At 37.0% G+C, this 8,351-nt stretch overlaps 1 protein-coding gene across 1 annotated transcript in view; it reads left to right on the top strand.

The window, feature by feature from the left end:
- The window catches only part of doc2a (double C2-like domains, alpha), a 67,261-nt gene that overhangs the window by 748 nt on the left and 58,162 nt on the right, over nucleotides 1-8,351 (top strand). The gene's annotated exons all lie outside the window — the stretch shown is intronic.

The raw sequence follows: 8,351 nt of genomic DNA, 5'->3' as shown, positions 1-8,351 counted from the left end.
AAGTTTTACTGAACAGAGGCGAGGACTGGGCTGCAGCAGCTCTTCATCCTTCCTAAGTTCTCAGTAGGTTGTAACGAGTGGTTACTAAATCAGACTGCACCATTATAAAACTAAATAAACTTTGCTAGCCTTTAGCACTAATCAACTATATCAACAGGAAGTCACTGTAGCATCAAATCCAGCATAACCAAAAATATCTCAATATATATCTTTGTAAATATACATATAATATGTATTGTATATATCTGTGTGCATATATAAATACATTTTCCAAGGAGGGAAAATATCTGATTATGCTAAGATAATATGTTATCAGAATAATGTTTTGTAAAATGATGAGATGTTGGGTTATTATTGGAACTCCATATTGTGTTCTCCACTGGCCATGGCTGTATTCCAAACTGCCTAATATATAATATATATACTGCTGAATACTACACAGATCTCATAGAAAGACCCAAAACTCTATTGGATTAACTGCATTGAATAAAAGGGAAACATCTATTCACAGCTGATACAAATTACTTGCACAATTATGAATCTTTAATACACCTGTTTGAAACTCCTTTGCCCCCTCAGCAATTATCTGTGTATAAATGACGTCTGCTTTGTGTTGATATATTCGCAAGCATGGACCAAAGAGGCCCATATAGCACAATAAAATGTTTGTTTCTGAGTATTTCTGATTCGGGTGAAATTCTCTATTGGTTCTTTGAAGAATAAATGCAATGCAAAAGCTTGTACCATAGTGAATGTTTGAATGTGTTTAACATGTTAAGTTACAGTTAATGGACTTAGGAAGAGCTGCACACAAGAAAAAAACAAAGAAAACTTTCTTAGAAAATGTCCCTTTTTATTCTCAGTACTGCAGCAGGTCAGTGACACAGGGTTTGTTTTCTCTAGTAAAATCATTATTGGAGAAAAGAAAATGAACCATGCTGTAATTTGCTGGCACATATTTTGGCACAAACTATGTAAAGTATCAACAAATGGTTCAGGAAAGTAAATTAAGGTTGGACCGGCTCATATTCCTAACTTTTGTAGTTTTATTTATTTTTTGTCCATTATGTAATGATTAAAAGAATATATTAGTGTGAGTGTTTGAGAATTTTGTGAACAAAATGAGTCATTTTAGACGGCAACTTTCAGTTTTGTAACTTCTGAAGGAGCAAATGTGCATGTTCAGACTTTTTTGACTGGGGTGGTATGAAGTTTGTGTGGAAGATAAATGTGTGGCACTTGGGGTGGCCAATCAGATTTCAGGGGTGGCCCAGACCCTCCCTCTGGACACGCCCCTCAAATTGTTCAAGCGAATAACAAAAGCTGTAATAACTTACTGTACATTGGGCCAGACGGATAAACAATGAGCTAAATGCCAAATCGTAAATGTGGATCTAGAATGTATTTTAACTTTATTCAACAATCGTTCATTGAGGTCCAGTGTGTAACATTTAGGAAGATCTATTGTCAGAAATGGAATATCATTAAAGAAAAAGAGGACCTGCTCTCTCTGTAGATAAGGTCGTCTCATTCTAAAGTAACAAAAACATAAAGATTCTTATTTTCAGGTGATTATAAACTAATAAAAAAAACATACCTATGGATATTATATTACCTTTCTGACAATAGATCCTCATAAGATCCCTACAGGAACAGGTGTTACTAGACAGTTTAAAACAGATGTTGCCCTGTAGGCTGAAGTGAAGTGGAGGTGGGTTCCTCCTTTCAGCTGCAGGGTGTGACGTTTGGATCCACCAGCAGGTGGCAGCAACTGTCAAACATCCACAGAATAAATGTGGGAGTAAACTAACTGCAGTGTGGAGGACTTCATACAAAACAGCATCACCACACATTAGTGTTTAGTGAGTTCATCATGCTAAGCTCACTCCGCCATGTTTTAACCACAGAGTCAAACCTTACAGTTAACACACAGGAAGTTTAAATGCTGCTGTGTCAGAACTGCAGTTTCACTGTACAAACTTGGTTATGCAACAGTCTGGAGTTATATAACAAACTCTGCAGAGCTCAGACTGAACTTTGTTCAGTAGAGATATTTCCTGATTCATATAAACACGGTGGCCATTATTGAAAGCGGTCACCGATCAATGTTGAACGTAATCCTAAATTTAAATCTGGTATTATCAGTTGTATTTGTGTATGTTAATGTTACTTTGTTTGATTGTATAGTTTCATATAAAATAACACATTCATATTTCTTGCAAGGATATTTCTCAATTCCAGCTTCCAGTTCAGCCACAACAGATCTTCCAGACAAAATGAAAAACATCTTTTTAACCATTTAAGATCACAATCCCAGTCATATTGTGGCACTATTAAAGAATGAATGCCAATGTCTTTTTACAAAAAAAATCTATTTATTTGTATTTTTATATCAAAATCCAATAATTTTGTCTTCCTGTAAAACAAAATGTGACGCATGCTTACGTCAGCATGAACTAACCAATAATATCCTGACATTTACCCGTCAATCAATCTTCAAATTTTAGCCACACAGAGCAAAGATTCATTAGTTAGCTAGCTAGCTAACTGCTAATGTAGTTGCAGTGAACACAACCTCCGAGGACAGTTTGACGACAGCAGTAGCAAGGTGATTTATGGAGTTTCCAGATGGACTTGTTGCTAAAAGTAGCTAACTATTGCTAGCATTAATGTTACCTGCTGCTAGCTAGTTAGCTTGTGCAGCTAACAGCTTGTGGAGCCAAACCCGGCATAAAAAAGCCACCTTGGTACTTTATTCCCATAAATATGCTCAACCAAACATCGCTGTCAAGACGGATATAAAATAATAATAAGAGAAATGTGTTTACTGGCTGCCAACATATGTAAAAACAAGCCGTGGCGTATTCCTGCTCAGGTCTGACCGAAGCACTGATACGAGACGTGAGAGTGTCAGAAACCTTCTAGGCTCCATCGGTTTCCTGTTAAATAAACCGAGTGGAACATAACGTCTGTGGTCTTCTATCTGTGTCCATACAGAACGAGACGGTCGATGAACCAAACACTTCAGGTTTACACTGCAGCTCATTGGAATTCAGCCACTGTCTGCTGAGGAGAGGCTGCTGCAGATCATCCTACAGATAGACTCAGTAATAAAAGCTTTATCACGAAACAACACTAACACAATGGTGTTAACAGTAGTTATCAGCAAATAATCGTCTGTGTAGTTTGTGCTCTGGTAAAGAAAAGTACAATTAAAGGATTGGTATTTAGTTTGATTAAACTGTAGAATAAAATACCTGTCAAACACCAAATATCAAGTACTATCAGAGGTACGCATGCTCTACATTACACAGTCCTTTTTAAATCACATTACAACCAGCACCAACCAGCAGATTACTTCTGCTCTCTTTTGTTGTTGTTGTTGTTTACATTTTTGGTCCTGACCTGTGCATCATGTTAAATAATGTATCCACATCCATCTGCTGAGAAAGTCAGCCATCAACTTTCTCTTATGGTTTAAACACTTGTAGGGAAGCTCCAGGAGCGCCGCTTTGGACCGTCGGCTCTGTCACAGCAGTGAATCCCACAGAGGAGTCTGTACAGAGGCACTCACCCCCCCGCATTGATGTCACCCTGTCTTTATCATGTCCTTTCTCATATAATACAGGGTGATGAGAAACATAAACAATCAATAGTTACTCAATAAGTTGTGACGCAACGTTGGTTGACGCTTAGAAAAACCGATCTTGATCCAAAACATAATAAATGATAATCTGCTGTATCAAATATTTTACATAAATAAGGATGTCAATAATGAACTCGTTAACATTTTAGAAAGCTGATGATGTTCAGGTTAGTATCCCATATCTCTTAAAAAGGAGTTTCGCGCGTCCCTAAGACCTGCTCCTATTTGAAAAAGGTCCCTGAGAATAAACTCTGTTATCCGAATTGGCGCTATACAAATAAAATTGTTGAATTGAATTACTAAATTACTACTAATTACTAAAGCTCAGAGACAAACTGCAAGCAGTGGCAATAAACCCGTCAAAAAGTGAAAAACCTTAGATTTATCTTTGATTTAGATTTTAGTTTTTAACCTCACAGTGGAGACATAACTAATTCAATTCAATTCAATTTTATTTGTATAGCACCAATTCATAACAGTAGTTATCTCAGGACAGCTTTTCAAATAGAAGCAGGTCAACTCCTTTTAACATTTACAGAGACCCAACAGTACCACCATGAGCAAGCACTCTAAGAGTGTGACCATTTCTCTCTCAGGCTAACACAAATACATTAATGTAGCCTACGAAGCCTCAGCTAGTGGACTCAGCCCTGAAGTCAGAACAAAGACCCTCAGTGAGGGATCTTTCTATCTCTTATTACTTATTTATTTGTCTAATCTATGTTTATTATCATTATTTTTTATACATTTTAATCTGTTTTATTACTTTGTCTATTTATACGTGACTCAGTTTTATATCCTTTTCTTATTTTTTGTGTTCATCTTTTCCTAATCAATGTTTCCTCACTGCAGATTGCTGATATTCTGCAGTTCATGTTTTTATGGAGCATTTTATTGATTACAAAGACATTTATTACTTTGGGGGGCAAAGCAAACCTTGCTTGCTGATTGATTGATTGATTGTGAATTCTCTCATGCTGTGTAAATGGCAACCTCTGGTGGACAAAATACTGCTCACATTGAACCCAATCATTCCATTGATTGATGGCTCTATATAAAGCCTTCACTCTCTGCTGTCCATCCAACCTCTCTGCTACATGTTCTGAGATTGTAAGTTATGTTTATCTGTATTTATTTACATTCCCTTTTAGTAATATTATATATGATTAAGTTATTCATTTGATTAGATTAGTCTTTATTATTAATTTGGGTTATGGGTTTTGGGTTAAACTTGGCTCTGGATGGATAATAAAAGCTGCAATCATTGTTACTGTGACTTCAGGTTGTGAGCCTCAGGCAGTCAGGTAAGTTTTCAGAACCTTTTTAATAAGGTGCTTTGAGTGCAAGAAGATGGAAATACAAAAGTAAATTAATCTATATGAGCATTATGGGAACAATGAAACTGGATGAAGTTCAATCTATCAGGTCTCTGGTCTCTGCACTTCACTTGGATAAAGAGGACTTGACAAAACAAGCTCTGTGGTGGTTAGTTGCACCACACTGCACGTCATGGCTCGTGTCCAGCTTTATTGTTGTGGTAAGATTGTGAAACAGAATGACATAAATGTGAATATGTTCACATCTTGTGTTGAATCATGTTTTCTGTGTTTAACTTGCATTAATTAAAGGAAGTCTGTGAGTCTTTAGAATGACCGTTTGGAACCAGAGATAATGGAGTCGGGGGCTGGAACGTTCCCGGAGAGAACCAGGACCAGGAGACCAGGTTCGGAGCACATGGAGAATAGAAAGTAAACGTATATCTATGCAGCTGCAGTTCTGTCTAAAACATGAACACCGGTAGATTCAGCATGATGCCGACAGAAATGTGAACATGTCCATGCAAGATTTAACCCTAACCCTAAACCCTTTTTTATCAATATGTGGCGGCTCAGCCAAAAGTAGGAGCTCAAATTCAGTGTGTGAGAGAGCTTTCAGAGCATAAAATCAGTCAGGTTCTGGGACCTCGTTCATACGTTTTTTTGTTTTCTGCTTTTTGGACACAAACTCTTTCACATCAGATTCTGTTGTTTTCTTCCTCGTTACTTTCTGGACTCTAATAGATACTTTAAAAGTGTTTCTGGTAAATTGTTGGCAAGAGTTCAAGACCTTTTCCTGGCAAAGGTTTGGACATCTTTGCTCCAACATGTCGACAGGATCTGTAATTTCCACACTTCCTATTCATGTGAGCAGCCGTGCAATGCATTCTGGTCGTGAGGTGGTTTGTTTCACGTTTGGCACAATGCACCATTAATTACTTGTTATGGACGCCAGAAGCCACGTAAGGAACTCAAACTTTCTTTTTGAAAGGCATTCTGCCGCACCAAGGTTATTATAGTTCACTAAAACTAAACTAAAAATATACAGGAAATGTCAGTTTTGTCAATTTGGTCAAATTTGTCTGTCTGTTTATTGAGACTGAGTTAATGTGTCTCTATTGTGATATCTATTCTGATAAATACATCATATTATAATAATAAAAACTCAAACTTTTTAAAATATGTTATGTAATATGTTATATAAATATTGTGTGACATGATGCAAACGTGACAAAAAGTAAAAGTTTGGAGAGACCCAACAGTTCCCACCATGAGCAAGCACTTAACAACAGCAGCAAGGAAAAACTAAAAAAGAGAATTTGCTCAGAATTTGTTATGATTCAATAAAATTTGATAAGAAAATGGTTCAATTTCAATACTTTTTCAATCATTATGGTTTATTGACTTGTATAACCTTTCAGTTAAGGTTGTACAGATTTTAGGGATACAAATCATTTCAAGAAATAACATCACAATAAGTACCAATGTAAGCACTGGCGGACCAGAATTCAAAGGATTAAGAGGCAAAAACTTCGAGCAGACCCCGACTCTAGTTGGGTGTCTGCCTCGACTGGTTGGGGCAGTTATTTAACTTCAGCCCGGCCTTGAGCCTGGAGAGGAGTCAGCCTTCGTGCTCTGATCAGACCAGATATGGAGACATTCGGAGGAATGAACAGCTCGCAGTGATCTGAACCAGCTCAGTCTATTTCTGTTTAATCCTGACTTTGGCTCGCAGTGTTTGGCAGAGCGTTGTACTGATGCTGTTGAGGAAATCTGCTGCTGCTCGACAAACAGGAAGCAGAACGGGTTCGAATCCCCCGTTCACCTGCAGCCAGCAGGATCTGGCTCTGAAGCTCGAAGCGGGGATCAGGAATATTTATAGTCAATCCCACACGCCGGCTTCAAGTGTTACATAATCAGCTTCAAACTCAACATCCAATTCAATGTTTCTGTACCACTGTCACTCCCCCTCCTCCCCCTCTGCAGAGGAGATACCAGTGCTTTTAGAAACTCCCCTGGTTGCTTAGCAACTAGTCCTCAGGATTGCCAAAAGAGGGACCACAGATCATTTGTCTGTTATGAGAGTGTAATATGATATGCTGTGTATGTGTGTAATTATCTGATAGTATGTCTCATGTGTCTCACAGTGGACACACTTCCTGTTGAGATAAAGTCAAACATTAACAGACGGTAATGATTTCCCAGCTCAAGTTGTGGATGTTTTTGTTTTTTCCTTCTGAGTATTAAATCATATCTATCACGTCCCCCAATATCTCATTTTTAAAATGTATTTGCAACTCATGATCACAGAATATATAGTAACAATAATAAAATGTTAGCACAACTAATGTTAAATAAACAAAGGAAGGACATTCTTCTTCTATTTACAGATAACTTCAAGATCTGACTGTAACATTCATTTAAATATAGAATTTATGTAATACTTTGGCAGATATTGTTCTCTGTAATTTATTATTCTCACATTCTTACATTCAAACAAGATGCGACACCCAAATGATGTAGTTACAGAGGTTTCTATGAAGCTCTGTATATCTGCCAACAAACTTTCTGGCATTTACTCTAAAATGACTAATATTCTGTCTGTACTTTTGGTTTCCGTACAACAAATATTGAAATCCAGTTTAAGCTCTAGTTTAATTTCTACGTAAATATCACATGATGTCATGTTTCTGAGCCCACTGTTGCACGAACTCCTTCAGCCTCTGTTCAACAGTTAGTTTCAACCAGTCGATGTTGCACCACGTTCATCCAGAATCAGCTCAACCTGCAGCAGTTAAACCTGTATTATCTACGCTGAGCAAACACATTATGTACATTATTAGACTGAGTTCAGCACCGTAACGCAAACTCTGAGCGGGCCCCTTACAGGGGTTTTGTTTTTACACCAGTATACAGTATATCATGATATGCATCCTATGTAATGTAATTCTTATTGGCGATGTCACGATCACGTTTGTTTAGCCCCCGATCCGATCCAAGTGATTTAAAATTGAATATTGATACCGAGTCCTGATACTTTTCCGATATATGTTTCAGATAATACAGTCGACACTTCAAGTACATTTAAGTTATTTAAATCAATCCAATGTCTATGATTGATGTTTAAATCACTCTGCATTAAGGTTGGGATTAGTATTTCTTTAAGGAATACTTTTCATGTTCCTTTGTACTTCTTCTAATAATTATTGATTAATGGACTAATGGTTTCAGCTGTACTTTTATAAACTGTTGGGTAAATCTAATTTATAACAAAACATTTTATAATCTTCGCATAAAATCTTATTCTGTCAGATAAATGTAGTGCAGTAGATTATAAAGACTCAAATAAAGTACCTCATATTTGTACTCAAGTACAGTACTTGAGTAAA

The sequence above is a fragment of the Morone saxatilis genome, unplaced genomic scaffold, assembly GCF_004916995.1.
Source record: "Morone saxatilis isolate NCDOM2014 unplaced genomic scaffold, NCSU_SB_2.0 Contig14, whole genome shotgun sequence".
In the NCBI taxonomy this organism is placed as follows: domain Eukaryota; kingdom Metazoa; phylum Chordata; class Actinopteri; family Moronidae; genus Morone; species Morone saxatilis.
This window is presented reverse-complemented; position numbering and strand designations above follow the sequence as displayed.